Source organism: Canis aureus, chromosome 10 (assembly GCF_053574225.1).
Source record: "Canis aureus isolate CA01 chromosome 10, VMU_Caureus_v.1.0, whole genome shotgun sequence".
NCBI classification, from domain to species: domain Eukaryota; kingdom Metazoa; phylum Chordata; class Mammalia; order Carnivora; family Canidae; genus Canis; species Canis aureus.
Window position 1 is genome coordinate 39,760,142 of NC_135620.1, and position 19,253 is coordinate 39,779,394.

At 37.9% G+C, this 19,253-nt stretch overlaps 1 protein-coding gene across 3 annotated transcripts in view; it reads left to right on the forward strand.

Annotated features, from left to right (window-relative positions):
* Nucleotides 1–19,253, forward strand: part of ADAMTSL1 (ADAMTS like 1) — an 873,417-nt gene that overhangs the window by 297,882 nt on the left and 556,282 nt on the right. The window lies entirely within an intron of this gene.

Below are 19,253 nucleotides of genomic sequence, written 5' to 3' on the forward strand. Positions count from 1 at the left end.
AACTTATTCACCAGGGATGACAGCACAGTGCCTGGGGCCCAGGATGCTCTCAGGCTCATGAAAATATTGTGATTTTAATGTATTTTAAAATTAGAAGAAAAACGAACATGATGGTGACAATAATCATGAATTCAGCCTGAATATATTTTGCTTTATACCAACACAGGTGTAAAATGTAATTTTTAATATGGTTTCTAATGGAGAAATAGGTCTACAAATGCAAAAGTGCCTAGGGCCATGGAAGCAATAATGTATCCCTGTCTGTGTACATTAAATTCTGGTAGATTTCTCATTGTTCCTCACACACTTTTCATGCTTTCTTATTTTCATTACTATTATTCTCTGTACCTAGAAGTCATAGACTTAACCCATCCAATTTTTCTTAAGAAAATCGCTCTTATACTTAAAAGCACCAATTGCTATTTTCCCTCATCTTCCCTACCCCCCATCTATCTTATATGTATCCTAAATCATGTGTTTTACATTATCATTCATTTTTAAACTCAGTAATGACTTACTGAACACCTACTATGCGTCAGGTTTTATACAGAAGTATAAGAGGAATCAAACATCCAATTCTCAGCGGATTCTCATCTCAATGGGAGCAGAAATATGGAAAGCAAATAATTTACTAGATGATCCTATGATAATGCTGTAGTAGATGTATGTCCAGGGTGTCCCGTAGATTGTAAACTCATTGGAGGTAAGCCTATCTTATTCTTTCATGTGGGGATGGCCCTTAACCTGGAAATAAGCTGTGTTCCAAATTATTTTTAAGCCCATAGCTCACTTACACACTATGTACATCCCTATGCAAGGTGGTGGTCTATTCCATAAATGGGCAGCAAACATGCCTATATATTTAAACCTCTGTCTCTTTTTCTTGTAGAGTTTATGCCTAAAATACTCTGGAGGTTCTCTGCTTCCTATTAAAAATTTAGCTTTAGAATATCTTTTGAAACCTTCCCTAACACCCCAGGTAGCACAGATTTCTCCATCTTTTCCATTCCCATAGAATGTTTATATGGCATGTATTATACAATATAATATATTATAATTATTTCAGAATGAGTCAGTAAAAGGTGTGGTTGGTAATTCCTTGAGGATACTGTGTCTTCCTTCATTTTTGAATCCAGAGCCTGGCCTGTAAAAGGGGCTCAAGGCATATTTATTAAGTAAGTCACTGAAAGAATAATGAAGTCAGTATTTTTGGAACTCAGAACGTATTTTCCATTTTACTATAGAAACATTGCATGAGGAGTTAACTCTTCTAGTCCAGTTTACAAATGACTAACCAATAACACAACTGAAGTAAAATCCAATAGTCATGTTCCACCTAAAAACCATGTATTGAGTAACAACATTTCTCTGCAGAAGTTATTCAAAATATCAGTGAAATATATAACACATCTTCTTTCTTAGAGAGAGGATATTGGCGTCAGCTTCTGCTGGCTGGTGGAAGTAGGAAAAAAAAAAAAAAGGCTTACAGACCTTAAGATCTGATGATGGTACCTATATGGCTTGGATTCCAAACTCTAGAAAGGTTGGCTATCAGCACATGGATTTAAAAGGACCAGAAAAATAGACCCTTGAGGAGGAGAAAACAGTGAGATTAGAGATTCCTTTATTTACAAAAAAAATTGCGGACCCCTGGCTGGCTCAGGTGGTAGAGCATCTGCTCCTTGGTCATAGGTTGGTGAGTTCAAGCCCCAGCTCAAGTGAGGAGGCTACTATTTATTAAAATATATATATATATACTATTTCCAATCCTCACTATCACTCCTGACCAAGGCAAAAGCCAAGCCCTCTTAGTTGGCTTGAATCTGTGTTCTTACAGAAGGCAAATTCTATTCCTTCTATTCTGTCTCTCTTAGGAAATAGATGTAGAGTTGGAATTGAATAGTTTCATTTTTATTTTTCGGTTTCCCTTAAAATTCAATCATTGTCTTTAAACAGCAAGTGTTTGCCTCCTTACTGGGCTACTTCCTTGATCTTAGCATAACAAACAAGCACCTTTGAATATTCTTAGCACATTTTGCAAATCTTAGCGATCCTTTTGTGCTTAAAAATCCTGTCTTTTTGGGATCCCTGGGTGGCGCAGCGGTTTGGTGCCTGCCTTTGGCCCAGGGCGCGATCCTGGAGACCCGGGATCGGATCCCACGTCGGGCTCCCGGTGCATGGAGCCTGCTTCTCCCTCTGCCTCTCTCTCTCTCTCTCTCTCTCTCTCTCTCTGTGACTATCATGAATAAATAAATAAAATCTTTAAAAAAAAAAATCCTGTCTTTTTTATATATTCATCCTTGATTGTCTATCCCTCCTTCTGTCTTTGTAATAGGTCTTTTTTAATTTAAATTAACCACTGCCTCTCATGCCACTATGTCATGGTTGGCATTATCTTCAGAAAGCTGTCATTCATGACATACATATTAGGTACCAGTGCTTTGTAAAGTATTTCAAATGTATCATCTCATTTAATCTTTACTTCAAAACACACAAAAAATTGTCAGTTTCCTAGACAAATCTGTTTTCCTACCAAGCTTTCTCTAATCCCTTATCTGCTTTATGTATTATCTATTTATTTTTCTTGAAATATAACTGACATATTATATTAGTTCCAGGTGTACAACATGGTTCATTATTTGTATATATTGTGAAATGATCACCACAATAAGTCTAGTTATCCATCACCATACAATACAATTTTTTTCTTGATGAGAACTTCTAAGACTCTCTTAGCAACATTCAAATATGCAATACAGTATTATTAACTCTAGTTGCCAGGCTGTACATGATTATATCTCTAGGACTTATTTATTTTGTAACTGGGAATTTTCACCTTTTGACCTCGCATCTGCTTTACATTCATCTAAAACACTTAAAATATTCCACATTGTCATCCGCCTTTGTAATGTCTTCCAGATCTTAACACTTAATACGGTCTGGATCTCAAACTCTAGAAAAGTCGATTATGGGCCCATATGAAGAGAAGGACCAGAACTAACTCCAGGGCTTTGAGAAGGAGTAGCTGATGGAGACCAGAGCCTCTTGTTGGTTTACATCTGCATTTTTCTTCTCCATGCCAAGGGCATATGCCATCATCCTAAATGAAACTTTCCAGATATAGTGATGTCTCCATAGAATTCAGAATGACAGTCGGAAGCCAACAGGGAGAAGTGTGTAAAAAGGGCCCATTGGGGCAAAGAACAATGTGAGGAAAGATCTGGAAGCCAGAGAGATAATGGCATTCTTGAGGAAGTGCCCTCACCTGACTGGAACATAGAATCCAGAGGGGAAAACAGAGATGAATGTGTCCTGGCATGTATGGGTGTTCAGTAAATATGAATATATGAACCTATGAATGAGACTGAATAGAGATGACCATAAAATCCATATTCCCTAAAATCTAAAGAGGAGTTAGTGCAAGAGGGCTCCATAGAGCCATATGGTTATCAGATGTCATCTGCAAACTGGAAAGATAATACAGAATGTTTCAAACATATATGCACTACTTTTTTCATCAAACAGTATTATGATTGGTTAATAAAATGCAAGTTCAAATAAAAGGATTACTGAACTTGTGGTAGCCTTTTGTCATCAATTGTAGGCAATCGATGTTAAAATTACATGGATTCTCTTGCAAGTGACTGGGAATATAGTTTGTATTAAATTCTAATTAAAATGCTTTAATTTACTAATCTATTGAGGTAATTTCCTTCTCTACCTAGTTTGTTGAGAGTTTTTATGATGAAGAGGTGTTGAATTTCATCAAGTGCTTTCTCTGCATCTGTCGTGATAAATGTGTGGTTTTATCCTTCGTTCTGTTAATGTGGAATATGACATCAATTGATTTTTGTGTGTTGATGAAATTCACTAATCTGGAATACACACTTGTGTCTAATATTCTCCTCTTCTGTGGCATTTTCCTCGTCTCCAACCAGACACCATTTATCAATCATATTTAACTTTATTAGTGTACCACTTCCTTTCTTGTACCTCCTCACCAGACTGGACAAAGCTTTCTCACACTGGACTTGTCAGCTCCAGCTCTACCTTCCTTAATGTCTTTTTTGTAATCCCAGGAATGTTTCTGCTTTTCTTTCAGGAGAGCTACTTAGAAATAACTATTGCTCACTCTTCCTACTGTCTGCTTCTCTGTACCCTTTGAAACCAAATCTTGCAAACATGTTCTGTATCACCATTTCCATTTTTGCTCATCCCTTCCTCCCTTAATCTCATTTTAGCTTTCCCCCCTCACCATTCCACCAAAACTATTTTTATCAAGATGATAGTGGTTTCCACATGTTAAGCCCTATGGCCAGTTGCATATTCTGTGACCTGGCAGTAGCATTTGACCTGTTGACCAATAATCCTCCCTCCAAGGAATCCTTTTGCACTTGGCTTCCAGAACAACCATTCTCTTGGCTTTCCTTCTATTTCTCTGGCTGTTCTTTCTAAGTTTCTTTTACTTGTTCCTTCTCAAATCCAGTGCTCAAAACTTGGATTGTTTCTTTATTTATATGCATGCCTTTGGGATCTCAGCCAGTCTCGTGGCTTTAAATATGATTAAAACACTGAGACTCATAAAATTTCCCTCTGCTCTCAACCTCTCCCCTAAATTCCCAACTGGTGTATCCACCTGCCTACCTGATAGTTCCACTTGGATATCTATGAGGGATCTCCAGCTGAGCTGAATTGAACTCCTGACCCTCTCCCCATGCTAGTTTGTGGCCACTCTATCCTCCTAATTACTCAAGCCAAAAAACCTTCAAGTCATATTTGACTCATCTTGGCGAGGCCTACAGCAAATTCTGTTGGTTCTGCCTTCAACATATATCCTAAATCTTGTCCCCTTTACCCATACCACTACCACTCCAGTCTAAGCCAACAGCAACTCTGCCAGGAGACAATAGTCTCCTAATGGATTTCCATGGCTTCATTCTCACTGTTGCCTCAAAAGCTTGTTTTCAGGACAATAGTCAGAGTGTAATAGAGTGATGTTGTGAAAACACAAATCAGATCATGTCACCCCTTGGCTCTCCATTTCACTCAGAGTAAAAGCCAATGTTGGAACAGTGGCTGTAGGGCCCTATGGAGGTAAGTCTACTGTTTCTTCTCTGACTTTTCTCCCTGAATTCTTCCCCAATTCACTCTGCTCTAGCTACACTGGTTTCTTTCATAGTTCCCAAACAAGCCTGCCTCATCCTTTGTGCTTGCTGTTCCCTCTATTTAGACTGCTCTTCCCCAGGTATCCAGTTTGTGCCCTTGCCCAATTCGGATCCTCTTTGGTTGCCTTTTTGATTTTTTGCCCCTCTCTGACTGCTATATTTAAATCACAATTTCCTATTCTGTGTTGCAACTCTCCATCTCCTTTGCTTGTCTTCTGTTTCTCCACTTATGACTTCTGTATCATTTATTCAGTTTTCTTGTTTATTCCACATGAAGGTATTGTTTGTCCTTTCCCTGCCACCCCTGGTGCATAAGTAGGCCCCAGAAAAGTGCCTGGTATATAGTTGAATCTCACTAAATATTTGTTGGCTGAATGAGTGAATTGGATGGAATATAATTTATAGTCAGACTTCTAGGGTTTGACTCACATTCCTTCTATTTCTACTCTGAATCATCCTGTCAAATACAATGTTTGAGTCACCAGGCCTATTTATCTTCCTGAATTTATATGACAGCAGTGCCACTATTTTCTCAAAGTTTTTTTGTCATCTTTATTTAGAGAAACAGCATCTTGCTCAAGTGTATATATAGTAGTACCTGTTAGAAAAGCCACTCTGGTTACAGAGAAAAATTGCTTGCCTATTTCAATATATTAATATATTTTATAAACAGAATATGTTAATCTCTTCTGGAAGGTTTTGGTAGCAAACAGATGAGACTTGAGGAGGATCATGACAAATTTTTATGATATTTTATAGTTCCCCAAAGACAAAGGTTAAGGCAGGCATTATGATTACCATCTCTGTTTCTCATCCAGGGAAACTTTAAGGTTTCTGTTTGTTGAACACAGAGCTGGTTGGTGCCACAGTTAAAACAATGACTTCAGACTACAGAAACCAGGTATTTTACAGAATAAAACAATAAGAACCTCCTTAGATTGCAGCACATAAATACACGCATGCACGCGTGGACACACACACACACACACACACACAGGTCCACTTAACCCAAAGAGCACCTTATTATTTTTATCATGAATTCACTATTCTATATTTTAACATAAGATAAAATTTCATTTGTAGCATCAAGGCAATACTCCTTTGTGGTAGAGTAATTGGAAACTACAGAAATATGAAAAAATTAAAGTAAATTCTAACTCCATCGGTAAAAGTAATAACCATAAACATTTTGATGAATTTTGTCTTATTTCTATGTATTTACCATAGGAGTTGTTTAAATAAAATTAGAATCATGCTATGAGTCTACATTTTTATGGTGCTTTTCAAGAGAATTAAAAGACCTTATTTACTGATTCATTCATTCATTCAATAAATTGGGTACCCACTGTATGCCAGTTTTGCTAGACATTGGTTTGTTTCAGTGAATAAAAAGACTTATTCTCTTTCCCCTGAAAGGTTACAAAATTGTGAGGTGAGACAGGAAACAAAGATAAAGCATTACAAAATGTGAACTGCTATGAAGAAAATGAACAAGGAACAATGAAAAAGGAAAAACAGCCCTTGAAAATATGAGAAAGAATGATGAGAGAGAGAAGCCATCAACCCTAAAATGATAAGAAGTAGCCAGTTATAGGACATGCTAGCATTCACAAAAGAGGGAATGGCACAAAAGATGGAGAAAGGTCTGTATGGGTGAGAGGAATAGTGGTATGCTACGTGTAGAGATTTGACTTTATTCTGAAAATTATGAGAAGTCCTTGAAATCTGTTAAGAATGGAAATGACATGCCCCAATGAATGCTTTAAAACTGTACTTGATGGTGATGGGCAGAAGTGAGAAGCTCCATTAATGGCACTAACACCTTGGAGTGGGCTGGTGGCAAGTCAGATGGAGAGAAATGGACCGATCTGAGAACTTATCTCACAGGTGGAGAAGACAAGACTTGCTGAAGGATTTGACATGGAGAGTGAGAAAAAGGAAGGAAACAAGGATGACTCTTACATTTCTGGCATGAGCAACTGGGTGTCTGGTGGGCTGGTGGTGCCATTTACTAAAGTGGGGAAGTCTGGGAGGAAAACGTGTTGGCAGGAGAAGGAGTGTGAGAGGGGGCGTAAGATGAATCAGGAGTTCAGTTTGAAACCTGTTAAATTTGAGATCTTTGGAAGATATCCAGGCAGAGATGTCAGAGAGGTAGTTTGATGGTAGCAGCTGAAAATAGAAGTAGAAAAGGAAGAAACTGATATTTCTTGAGCATCTGTAAGAATTAGATACTGGGTATGTGTGGTTTAGCACTCCCCAGGCATTAGTAAACCTATTTAATAGAGCAACTAAAAATTAGAGTGGTCCTAAATGTGAATAGTGAAGGTACAAGGTCAAGAGTTGAATCTTACTTTGTCTGGCTCTAAAATCCAGTTTCCATGCACCAAAATTGACAGTTGTTCTCATTTGATGAACATTTAACTGAGCTAGACTTGCCTAGATGAACATTCAATTAACCATACTTTAGGAGTATTTAAGAATATAGCAGTATACATACTCATTTAGTATAGCAAATTATAAAATGTCTACCTGTGCATGATTTAGAAATAGATTTGTCCTCAAGCAATCCCATCACTGTACCTCCCAGTCTCCTATGAAAGGTGTCAAATACGTCACCACAATAGCTCAAATACCAAATTTTCCGTGGACCATATTTTTGAATAAATGCTTTATTTTTGCATTGTTTTAGATTCACAAAAACATTGCAGAGTTAGCGCAGAGTTCCCATTAACCCCACACCTAGATTCCCCTATGGCTAACATCTTATATTACTATGGTACATTTGTCACAAATAAGAAACCAGTATTAGTCCATTATTATTCATTAAATTCTAAACATTATTCAGATTTCACAAGTTCTCCCCTAATAACTTTTACTGGTTCAGAATCCCATCCAGGATACTACATTGTATTTAGTCATTATGTATCCTTAGGATCCTCTTGGCTCAGAGAGATTCTCAGACTTTCCTTGATTTTCATGACCTTGACAGTGTTGAGGAGTACTAGTCAGGTATTTTGTAGAATTTCTGCAATTTGAGATTGTCTAATGATTTTGTCCATGGCCAGGTTGGTGTTAGAGTTTGTGGGAGGAAGACCACAGAAGGGCATGCCCTCCTAACGTCATGTCAAGGATACTTTCTATCAACAAGACATTACTTCATGATGTTAACTTTGATCATTTGGCTTGGGTAGTGCTTGCCAGGTTTCTTCGCTGTAAAGTTACTACCTCCATCTCATGGGGCATATTTTAAATGTCATGGATTTCCTTCATGTGCTTCTGGAGCTGACCTATTATACCTACATATGTATTGATTTTGACAATTAATAGAATATTGACTACTTGCCAAGCACCAGGCAAGAACTAAGGGATTCCCGTGAAACCACCCCATATGTAGTAGTAATATCTCCATTTTATATGTGAGGGGAAAAAAAACCTACTCAATCAGAGATGTTTTGTAACTTGCCTACAGTGGCACAGCTGTCTACTCCAGCGGTGTGATTCTATGCCTATCTTACAAGGGTGGAGCTGACCCCATGCTCTGCCTCCTGTTGATCTCTGCAGAGCTCATGACAGAGTAGAAAGGCCAAGCTGAGGGCCCTGAAGACTTTGTCAACCTTCTGGGAGTTTCTTCCTGTCTTTGGGATTTAGTTCTTTGTTCCCTTGCTTTTAGCATTTGTTGTTGATGATCACAACTAAAGCAGAAGTATATTTGTGGGTGGGATGGCATTTTGCCAGGTTTCAACTCTTGGAAAAGAAGTCCAGAGTCTTTAACTTTAATCTCTTCAGATTCTAATGGAAATGATTTTTCCAAAGCCCTCATAGTAATTGCTGCTTTGCTGTTTATATTCCAAGTAATCAGCACCCTCACCCCCCATTCATCAGTGGTGTTTTGGTTGTGCCACTGACACACTTACGCGTCTAGCTACATCTGTACATGTCAGATTCCAGGGCCAGGTTAAATACCTCTCAGTGAAAAGGTTCATACTGTTCACATCAAATGCTATTTCATCCTTAGCAGACCTACTTCCCCTTCCTGTGATAATGATGGAAAATGTGTGTTTGCACTTTTCATCAAAGTTGGGGAGACATTCCATCCAACTGTTATTTTTAGGTTGCTAAAAGAGATAAGAAGCTACAAGTCTGTCTCCTAAATTCAATATGTATTCATACAGCCAAGATTAGATCTATCAAGTTAATTTATTTCAGAAGTACAGAAATTAAATTAAAGCTTTGATATATTTTCAGGAGACTATGGAGAAAAATACACATATCATTCATACATATTCTTTTGGAAAATGCAAAATGCAATAGAAGCAATTGATACTCGTAACATTCCAGGGCTATTCAGTTTCCCATAATGTAATACATCTTTTATCTTAAAGGACCATAAAGGATATGGTCATGAAAATTTCATATTTATGTGCATCTACAATTACAGAAGTAATCATGTGTTAAAATTTTCACATTCACTCCAATGTGAGGAACAGAATCTTTACACAGATAATCATTCTTCCAGAGGCTGACTCTTGTCCTATAAATCTTAAAATGGCCTACTAAATATTTAGTCATATTTTTATGTCTCCAAATAAAAGCAGACCTGGGTAATAAACAAATATCACTTGATGCTAATCTTTAATTTTATACCCCTCAGCTTCCACAAAGATGTCATGTATCTGAAGGTATGACCTCCATGGCAGACCACGATCCCTTCAATGTGGGAGATGAACCACCCTGGAAATCCATCCCTGAAATTGGCACCCCTTGCTCAGTGTCACCATATACCCAAGTGGAGTGATGTGACTTGGCATATCTGTTTACTAGCTCAGGAGTGACAACATGACAGTGGTATTTAAAGACACTGTGTGCAGAAAGGATTGATTTACTCTATGTTGGCACTCTTAGATCTGTTTGCATCTATATATCTGTTCTTATTTTTCCACTATTCTCATATTCCGTGCTCTACTGTCACCTGAGTTCTTTTGGCATTTTGGGAAGTGTTTGGTACTTTTTATATAAATGTTATGGAAAAAGCTCTTTGAGCTCTTCAGAGGAAAGTCACTATATAAATCCTATAAAACTAAAATATCTTCTTGTACAGAAACTCTTCTTGTCAGAAACCTAATACAGATCGCCTGACTGCCTCTGAGATACATATATTTGATTTCCTTCTCTGTCATATGAATGAAATGTGGGTATTTAGAAAAACTTAAGTAATCGACTGAATCTTTTTTTGTTGTACTCTGTTGCATTTGAAAAGATTGTGTAACTCCAACAAATTGTTCTATTTTATATAGAGCATGCATACTTAATGATAGACTGTTTCTTCCTTTGTCAAATTATTTTAGACTTTGATGCATCTTTTGGTTCAGACAAAGCAAGATTAAGTAGAATTGCTCCACTAAAAAGTTAAGATTGTTTCTTTATTTCATTCCTTGAACCTTTCATGTACTGGGCCATGAGCCAGGCACCCTAAAAGCATACCTGGGAAGTAGGAGGAAGGCCGAGATTCAGCCATTGCTCGCACTTTATCGCCCTCTAGAGCCCAAAAGAAGAAGCTTCAGTCACTTTCCCTGAAGAAATACTTCTCTGAAGAAAGCCACTTTTTAAAGATGTATTTATTTATTTGAGAGAGAGAGAGCAGAAAGAGAGAGAGAGAGAGAGAGAACATGAGCAGGGTTGGGGGCAGAGAGAGTGAATGAAGCTGACTCCTCCCTGAGCCCCAACGTGGGGCCCAATCCCAGGATCCAGGGATCATGACCTGAGCCAAAATCTACTGAGCTACCCAGGAGCCGTAGAAAGCCATTTTTCATCTACAATTCTGATTTAGATTCAGAGTTTTAGAAGATGTTGACTAGAGCTCTCTATGGGAATAAATACCGTACTGCTTTAAGAGATCTTAACTGAGTAATTGTTATGATTGTGTGGAAATTGTCTGAGATGCTCAAGATTCTTACATAAAAATTTAAAATGGTGTAAAGTGCAATAGAGAAAAAAAAGAACTAGTGCCCTGTCATTACATTTACAGTGATTCCATTTCTATGGTTTGCAGTGAGTGAGTGATTTATTTATAACTCACGGAAGAGGATCTGCGCAAGTTGAACCAAACCCCTTTGTGCTAGCAGCCCAGTACAGTGGGAGGAACTAGGCTTTGGAGCCACACTTGGGTGTGAATCTTGCCTCTCCTCTCTAGCTGTGACCCAGTCTCTCTGAATATTTCTTCACCTGTAAAATGGGATAATGGGATTACCAGGAATGATAGATGATATCAGCACAGTGTTTGACTTGTAACAAGTATCAAAAAAAAAAAATTCCTTCTCATCCCTTCATATTATACAAAGAAGGGAAGAGTAAAAGAAAAACAATGATATAACCTCCATTGAGGAGAAACCTTGAAAATTGTTTTGAGATCACAAGGGCTAGAAGTTTCAGCAAGAAGCCAGTATTTGGAAAAAGGTTGTGATTCCCTTAAGTGATAGAAAACTTTTGTTGCATATTCATGTGAATTCTCAATATTGGTTTGTAATGACTTGTGTTTCCAAACTATTGAAATGGTATAAAATAATTAAGCAATATTTGGGGAGGCAGTCCTTAATTGACTACAACTTTAACACAATTCACTTTAATTCTTGATAGAGATAACTTCTGATAGGAATAAACCTTAATAGTCCAATGTAAAGGAAATATAGAGGAATATTCATATTGAATTTAGAACAACATTTAGAACATTGGTAATAAATTGGTAATAATGTTAGTGTTTTCAGTAGGTTCTTAAGGTGTCTGAGTGGCTCAGTTGGTTAACTGTCTGCTTTCAGCTCAGATCATGATCCCAGAGTCCTGAGAGCGAGCCATACATTGGGCTCCCTGCCCAGTGGCAGGGTGGGGTATGGTGGTGGTGGGGAATCTGTTTCTCCCTCTCTCTCTCTCTCTCTCTCAAACAAACAAACTTTTTAAAAAATGGATCAGTATGTTCTCTGCTCTCTAGAGGAGCCAAGCAGTTACAATAAAGTTGGTTAAAGCTGCCTTGAGTCCTAGTGGTGTAACTGGTAATCTTTGTAGATTTTATTTTATTTTATTGTAATTTTATTTTTATTTTATTTAGCAATCCCTATAGATTTTAAAAAGACCAGATATGGCCTCTTTTTCCTATTGTTTCCCCACCTTAGGTGTAAGAGTTATTTGTGTTAGAGAATCTGGCTCAGAATTGTCTCTTTTTAACATACATTAAAAATGAAACAATACTAGTGGGCATTATTAAACTAATTTACAGTAAGGTGTTACTGTTGGTAAGGATCTTTCTGACTCACTTTCTTGTACAAAGGAAGATTGGAATTGCAAGAGGTGCAGAAGAGAAATAGATTATGGGGCACCTGGGTGGCTCTGTCAGTTAAGCACCCATCTCTTATTTCAGCTCAGGTCATGATCTCAGGGTCCTAGGATCAAGCCCTGCATCCCGCTCACACATTCTCTCTCTCAAATAAATAAATCTTGAAAAAGAACAAACCAAGAAAAGAAATAGATCAAAAGAAATAAAGACATCAAGATACCAAATTCAGAATGGGTGTAGAGAAACACCATAGGCTCCATGTAAACTTGTCTGTTTTTACTTGTAAAAATGTGACTGGTGGTAAGTTCCTTACTATCTTCTCTGAATTGATAAATATCTCTATGTTTTTATTTACCCTCTCTTTCTTCACTATTAGGTCACAAGGCCTGTCTTCTGACCTCTCCTAATTTCACCCCACCTATGCCTTTGATTACATTTTCTTAAACTTCTTGTTTTACTTCATCAATGGTATCTTTTCCAGGTTATAGTAATCTTGCCATTTTTGCAGCAAAGTTTTCTTTTCATCCTATTGATATACTCATTTCAAGTTTTCTCTAGCCTTAATAAATAAAATTGCATACTTTCTCTCTTGCAATTCATTAGAATTTGTATTCCTTCTTCTGCTGTTCTTTCCTATGCTCAGTGTTTCTATGTCCTTGATGATCAGCTCACTTCATTTCAGCTTGCTTCCATCCCCACCATCTCTAACTTTGAGGACTCTCTCAAAGATTACCATTGATTCCCCCAGTTAACACATTTGATCATCTTTTTATCATCTCTAACAACTCTGAAGCAAAACAGAGGCCTTCTTAAAATTTTCTCCTCCTTCAATCTCTATGGCATTCTATTAGCTTTGCTCTCACTGGGCCTTTATGACCATATGTACACTGCACCCTCTCCTTCATCTCACCACACAAGTGATAAGCATACTCTAAAATTCTCTCCTCAGACCTTTCCATGTCATCTTCTAAACTTAAGCCCATGTCTTCAACTATGACTTCTGGGTAGAAGAATTTCCCATCAAGATCTTCTGACCTATCTTTTATCCATAGCCCCAGGCCTGCATGTATTCCAAACCTTCCTGGGATTTTCTCCCCAAATTATCCACCATGGGTTCTTATGCAGCATGCCTACAGTGAAACTCATCCTCTTCCAAAGGAAGACCACAGTATCCCTAAGCTTCTCAGTACCTCCAGTATTATCCTAGTCAAGCAAGCAAGGGTGCTTAGTGCAATCATATTCCCTCTCCAATGAGAGGCCAGATGTATGTATTCAACCTCTGAGACGATTTGTATTTTTTCTCTTGCCAATATTGATGCCATCCTGATTAAGGGTCTCAGAACTTTTGCTAAATAAAAATTAGAAAATAAATTTTCTTCCATATGCCAATTTAGGGCATCCTGCAAACACTGTGTTAAGAATTCAGAGGCTGGATTTGAGAAAGAATGCCAGATCAGCTGGCAATATTTACCAGGAGTATGGAAGGGAGAATGACAGTCTCTCTAGCATAGAATATTCCAAGAGTTTCCTAATTGGTCTTTTCACTTCTAGCATATCCTTCATTTCACTGCAACTATACACCATTATGATCATTCTCCCTAAAACATAGCTATGATGGCTAACCACTATCTACCGTATCAGGGAAAAACTCCCTGGCCCAGAATCCAGTATTCTCACATTCTGTGCCCTAAATTCCATCTACCCCTCCAGACTTTTGGCTCTTTTTCTGCAGCCAAACTCAATTACTCATCCCTCTCCTCCCTGCCTTCTTCACTTTACTCAAAATATAGGATCTTTCATTCTTCTACCTCAACCCTCAAGTGTGAACTCATTTATCCTTTTTTTCCCCTTGAGACTTTTCCTGATTTCTCCACCTATCTGGATTTTCTCTCATTTCTTTTTTTTTTTTAAGATTTTATTTATTCATTCATGAGAGACACAGTGAGAGAAAGACCAAAGTGTGAGTTTATTTTTTATTTTTTTAAGAATTTTATTTATTTATTCATGAGAGACACACACACACAGAGAGAGAGAGAGAGAGAGGCAGAGACACAGGCAGAGGGAGAAGCAGGCTCCATTCAGGGAGCCTGATGTGGGACTCAAACCTGGGTCTCCAGGATCATGCCCTGGGCCAAAGGCAGGTGCTAAACCGCTTAGCCACCCAGGGATCCCCCTTTCTCTCATTTCTAAATCCCTGTGGTGCACTATAACTCTCTGCTACAAACAGGTAGTGATGATGAATTGGGGTGCTATGTGAGAACCAGGACACCCAAGGGACTTCTCTGCTCCTTCCTACTGAGTCATGTCCTCCCTTCTCTCTCACAGCTCCACTCACTTGCTCTTTCCCTTCCACTTGACTGTCAGCTCATTGCCAGTAGGAACTGCACCTGTCCCTCGCCTTGCTTCCTTGCAGTTTATGAATTCTCTTGCATAGTTTACTGCATAATGGCATTGGATTGAACTGTCATTGAACTATTAGAAAATAATTCTATATATTGCCTTTCATTTGCATTTCATTTAGAAGTTCTGAAATAGAGCTTATATCTGTCAAAAAGCCTGACCATCAAGGTAAGGGTGAAAAGCTGAAGTCAGGTGAACTCCTGCATGGCAGGAGTTGAATCAGGGAGTTCCTAACAGGGAAGCAAAAAGCTTTGAGTTATGTGGAAAGCTGAAATCCAAAAAGTCATTAAGAGAGGCTAGCACAGTGCTGTCCAAAGGAAATATAGTGCAAAGTATATATGTAATTTAAAATTTTCTAGTTGATGTGGTTTTAAAAAGTAAAAAGGAACAGGTGAAATTAATTTTAATAGATTCTACTTAACCTAGTATATTAAAAATATCACTTTGACATTTAAACAATAAATAAAAGTATTATGAGATATTTTATATTCTTTTTGTCATAGTAAAACTTTAGAAATCTAATGTGTATTTGATACTTACAACACATTTTCACTTGGACTAGTCATATTTCAAGTGCTCCATAGACCCATATGGCTTATACCTAACCTTATTGGGCATTGCTGGTCTAGGAATCACCCAAACAAAGGCACTATGGGATTCATGCAGAAACTGGAGTTCAGATCTCTGAATCTGGGAATTAAGGAGATGAGAAAACATGGGTCATGTTATAACTGGCACCTCAGTTGGGAAATCAGAGTGGGAAAAGTCAGTGGGGTCTCACAGGCTCAGCCTTAGTATTTGCATAACAATTGTTTCCAGAATTGGTATAGTGACCACATAAGCGGCTCATTCAAATTTTGAGAGCCAAGAAACAAAACCAACCCCAAGCACTGATTCCAGTCTCAGGCTCATGAGTGCTGCAACACCTACCTTTTACTGGAAGGTTAAAGAAATTCAGTAGGTGATCATTTGAAAAGTTTGTGGGAACTTAGAACAAAGGATATTTACAAAGAAACTTGGCCAACTGTTTGCCTGGTTGGTTGAATTTTAAAAGAAGGATTTATGGGGTTGCCTGGCTGGCTCAGTCTGTAGAACATATGATTCTTGATTTTGAGATTGAGGCTAAGCCCCATTTTGGGTATAGAGCTTACTTTAAAAAGAAAAGGATTTATATTTGTGCTTAAGTCACTTGTTTTGTTGCAGATACATATTTATATATGACTATAAGATTAAGCGTAAAATCTCATTAAGGGAAATGGAAAAACAAAACCCTCATTTTGGCTCACAAATATCCCTTTCTGTCCTCTACACCCTTCTCTGCAGGGGAACGGACAACATAACCTCCATGAGGGTAGTCCATGTCTGTTTTGTTCTCTCTTGAGTTCCCAGGACCTAAACCAGTCAGGCACAAATCAGAACACAGCCCTTCTTTTGAAAAATTATTATTTATTTTTATTTTTCATTTTTTTAATTAAATAAATGAGATTAAAGAGGAAAGAATATGGTCTGAAGTTCCTACTCAGACCATATTTGGGATAGCAGCATGATTTGCCTCTCTGAGTTTTTAAACTTTCCACTGAGCACCTGCAAGCAAGATTGCATTTCTTTCTTATCCTTTGACCGTTTCATCCCCACCTTAGAAATGGAGTGTCACCATTCATTTTGTCTCTGTTGAAATCTTCAAATCTTTTCAGACAAATTAGCAGAGAATTTTGTTCTTAAAAGAATGGCACGTTGTTGCTTTTACCATAAATTAAAATACAGTTCAATCCTGTGTCCCTCAATTGGTTGCTGTGGATAAATTTCAGACACAGATTAGACACAGATTTTGCCCTTGGGGAAACTGTAAACAATCAGGACTTTTATTTTTTTAATAACCATGTCACCCTAGAGCCATCTGGTGTATATTTAGAGTAATGTAATTTCTACTCTCGCTTGATGATACTGATGTTATACAGCAAATATATTGCCATTTTGAAAAATAATTGGGTTAATTTCTGCATGTAATCCAACAGTGATTTAATCTTTCATTTTGTGTGAACCACAATAAATTCTGAATTAGTTCCATTTTTAGAAAAATAGTCACAAGAAGAGCATACTCAAAGGCCAATGTGTATTACTGTATGGAAACTCAAAATGATTTTTAAAATATATTCATCTGGTAGACTGGTCTTAGGATACCCAAATAGAGGGAGGGGAGACCATCAGATAAAAGAAAATTGGTATCTAAACAAATACTAATAGTTATCATTTCTTGTGTGCTTACCTATGCCAGGTATGTAGGACCAAAGAGACTTTACCTATGTCTTCTTGTTTAATTTTTGTGACAGTGCTCTAACTTATATGTGTGTTATTTTCCTCTTTATTAAAGGTAAGGAAAATGAATGAGAGAAATTAATTACTTGCTCGCATATTGACAGCTGCAAGATGACATAACTGACATGTCAACTAATGTCTTCCATTACTTTTCTATATGTTTTAATATGTGAGTCCTAGTAGAAACACACACACATACACACACACACACACACACACACACATGCCACCACCATCAAAATTAAATACCTCCAGTAAAGGAATGAGTAATTCAGGAGGTCCTGTATAACAAATATTTGGTTGTGGACGGGAGACTTTCTAACTGATAGTTCTGCAAGACAATATGTAAGTAGCTCTTTCTAAAGCTCAGTAATAGAAACTTCTTACCTAGGACGTGGTTAAACTTAGAAACATTCACAAAAGCACAAATTTTCTAGAGAATTTAGGCATGTATGTATTTTTCTGAGTATAGGATCCCATAAATTTAATCAGAGTTAATAATAATCTGAAAGAGATACGTGACAACTTAAGTTAAAAACAGCTATATTAACAAGCATAAAGAGCAGAAAGTGTTGGAATCATGAGATGTGCTGTATTTTCTTCATAAATAACAAAATACATCCCATGTTTTTCTATTAGGTAACGGCTAAGAGCAACTAGAGCATCTATAGCTAAAGTAGTTATCCATTTATGACATTTATAAAATGCATTAAGATACCCTAATGAGAAAAGCAGGATATAATAATGATCGTATTTACTCAAGTTTTGAAGAAAGGGGAATAGAATGTCATGTATTCATCCATTTCCCCCCACAATATTTAGTTTATTTGTGCACAAATACATATATCAAGCACTCATGTTCTACATGTTTTGGACACAGCAGTGCTGAGTTCCCTCTCCCATGGAGTTTACTCAAGAGAAGGATGAGTAAGGGAAATAAACACCTAGTATTTATTTGGTGGGAAGTGTTATTATGAAAATAGCACTAGTGTGGATGATTTGATGCAGTGGTTTGGGAAGGTCTGTCTGATGAGGTGACATCTAAGCAGAGGCCTGGCAAGGGAGGGAAGGAATGTGAGGATGCCAGGCCGAGGCTGGGAGGAGGCAGGTAGGGCAGGACTGGGGGAGTGGAGATCCAGGGTTTTGGAGAATCAAAAACAGGCCTGTGGCAGAAAGGTCAGAACCCGTGGGACCTTGCAGGTTTACTAAGAAACTGGGACTTTATGTTCAAAGAGGAAGGGGACAGAGTATTTTGTGCAAAAGGGCAAATTGACCTGTTAGACTAGACAATTATTTTCCTTTTCCATGGCCTGGGGAAGATACTCCAAAGCTGATATGGTTATAAGTAGATCATTTCAAAGTCTTCTCATTTGTATAGTGGCCGAGTACACTCTGGCCACAAGTTAGAAGCTCCCTTATTTAAGCTTTATTGTATTTATTTGTTTTAAAGATTTTATTTGTTTATTTATTTATTTCAGAGAGAGAGAGTACAAGCATGAGCAGGGGCGAGGGCAAAGGCAGGGGGAGAAGCTGACTCCCCGCTGAGCATGGAGCCCAATGATGGGTTAGATCCCAGGATACTTGGCTCGTGACCTGACCCAAAGGCAGATAATTAATTGACTGAGCCACCCAGGCGCCATGAGCTCTATTTTACTTGAGTATAAAATTTAAAGCATGTAACTTTAAAAATCTCTAGATGCCATCATTTCAGTATTTTCAAAAGTAGCAAATCCAAGCACTTAACATTGCTCCCTATGATGACTGTGCAACAGGCCGCCGTGGTAACAGCTGGAAGGGCGGGGGCTGGTATGTACTCCATCTCTTCTCTCTGAAAGCAGCATCAGATGAGAGACCCTGGCCGTGGATTACATGGTATATAAATAGATCAACTACCTACATTTGTTATTCTGGCCTAGTGCAGTGGGACTAGGAAGCCAAGGTATATCCAACAGGTCCAGGAGCCTCAGGCAGTTTCCAAAATACTATTCTATCTGATATTGAAAATGCTAATCTGAACATTAAGTAATGATCTGATTATCTGACAACAT